Raw genomic sequence first — 2,138 nt, forward strand, 5'->3', positions numbered from 1 at the left:
ATTGGGATCCAATCATATAAGATTGCCAAGCAAAATTCAATGAACGCATTGGTTGAGGAAGAGATAAACATGTTTTGATTCGGAGATCTCAATATCTCCTATAACCCAATGAATTCCCCATTTCTGATTTCCACTTTCTCTTTACATTCTGCAACTCAATTCATGCAACACCCCCATTCCCTTTTAATTTCAGCAATTTAGTTTCTGCTCTTTAATTCATTGCAATTTAAGATTCCGCCATTTTAATTTCTTGTCATTTACTTTTCCCGCCAATTTTACATTCCGCAATTCTCATCTCAATCTTGATTCCGCTCAACTAGAACACACTTCTAATCCGAATTGCTCACTCAACCAATCCTTGTGGGATTCGACCTCACTCTATTGTGAGTTTTTACTTGACGATAACCGGTGCACTTGCCGGAAGGAATTTTGCCGATCGTGCAATTTCCTAAATCGTAGCATAACACGTTTATGCGCATCAAGTTTATGGCGCCGTTGCCGGGGATTGGTTTTCGATTGACAATTCTCAAATTGGAAGCTAACTAGATTGAGCAATTTTCTCTTGCTTTGTTAATTCTGTTCAAGATACTTGTAGAATTTTAATTCCTGCACTTGGTTACATGCTTTCCTTCTTTATGCCTTAAAACTCATGCAACTAACTCACTGACTCACTAACTGTTTGAATTAATTCCTCAATTGAGCTAACCATACTCTTCCATTAACCAAGAGTATTTCACTTGTTTGTGTTTGAGCTGTGTTCTTGTATGACAGGTAGGAGAGGAGAGACATCAACTCCTCCATATACCGAACCAGAGAGGACCCTTCATAGACTTAGAAGGGAAGCAAGAGGGAAGAGAGTAGTGGGAGAAGAGGAATCTGAAGGAGAATCTGAGGACAATTTTGAGGAAGCTTTAGATCTCAACATGGATAGAGAAGTTCACAACCATGAGAGAGCTGATGGAAACGATGCCATCCCTGAGAGGAGGGTTCTTAGTTCATACATAAACCCAACCTCTGGGAATTGTGGTAGTAGCATCCAGAAACCACCCATTCAGGCCAACAATTTTGAGCTCAAGCCACAGCTAATATCACTTGTGGAAAATCATTGTTCCTTTGGAGGAAGTGCTAATGAAGACCCAAACCAACATCTCACAAAATTCCTGAGAATTTGTGACACTGTGAAGTCCAATGGAGTCCAGGAAGATGCCTATAAACTGCTTTTGTTCCCATTTTCACTTAGGGACAAAGCAGCTAAGTGGCTGGAATCATTCCCAAGGGGGAGTCTAACAACATGGGATGAGGTGGAAAGCAAGTTTCTGGCACGTTTCTACCCTCCACAAAAGGTCAATAGGCTTCGATCTGAGGTTCAGACTTTTAGACAACAAGATGGTGAAACTCTCTACGAGGCATGGGAGAGATTCAAGGACTTGACAAGGAAATGCCCACCAAACATGTTCCATGATTGGGTGCAACTGCACATCTTCTATGATGGGCTCTCTTATGAATCAAGGAAGGCTGTAGACCATTCATCAGGAGGTTCATTGAACAGGAAAAAGACTGTGGAAGAAGCCATTGAAGTGATCGAGACAGTGGCTGAGAATGAGTACTACTATGCATCAGAAAGACACAACACTAAGGGAGTCATGGAGCTGAACCATGTTGATACAATTCTAGCCCAAAACAAGGTGTTTGCCAAGCAACTAGCAGAGCTTACCAGGCAATTAGAAACAAAGCAAGTGGCTGCAATACACACACAAGATCAAGAGGAAGTAGGCATTGAAGGAGGTGATTGGGATGAGGCTAACTATGTGGGAAACCAACAAAGGCAATCATATGATCCACATTCCAACACTTACAACCCAGGCTGGAGAAACCACCCAAACTTTGGGTGGGGAAACCAACAAACCCCACCACAAAACCACAAACCTTACAACCACAACCAACATAACAATTCCACATACCAAAACTCCAACCAAAGATCATACCAAGCCACACAAAACACTTACCACCAACCATCATATCATGGCCAAAATAATCAACATACCCAACCTAATCCGAACCAACAATTTCAAGAACAATTAAACCGGATAGAAGGAATGCTTGCAACCATGAGCCAAGACATAATTGAATTGAAAGCT

General features: G+C 41.6%; 1 non-coding gene across 1 annotated transcript; it reads right to left on the minus strand.

Moving 5' to 3' along the window:
- Positions 1-1,349: 1,349 nt before the first annotated feature.
- Positions 1,350-1,453, minus strand: LOC112788410 (small nucleolar RNA R71). The gene has a single exon (XR_003195775.1). It is a non-coding gene; the product is annotated as a small nucleolar RNA R71 (small nucleolar RNA).
- Positions 1,454-2,138: the final 685 nt, after the last annotated feature.

This window comes from Arachis hypogaea, chromosome 20 (assembly GCF_003086295.3).
Source record: "Arachis hypogaea cultivar Tifrunner chromosome 20, arahy.Tifrunner.gnm2.J5K5, whole genome shotgun sequence".
NCBI classification, from domain to species: Eukaryota; Viridiplantae; Streptophyta; class Magnoliopsida; order Fabales; family Fabaceae; genus Arachis; species Arachis hypogaea.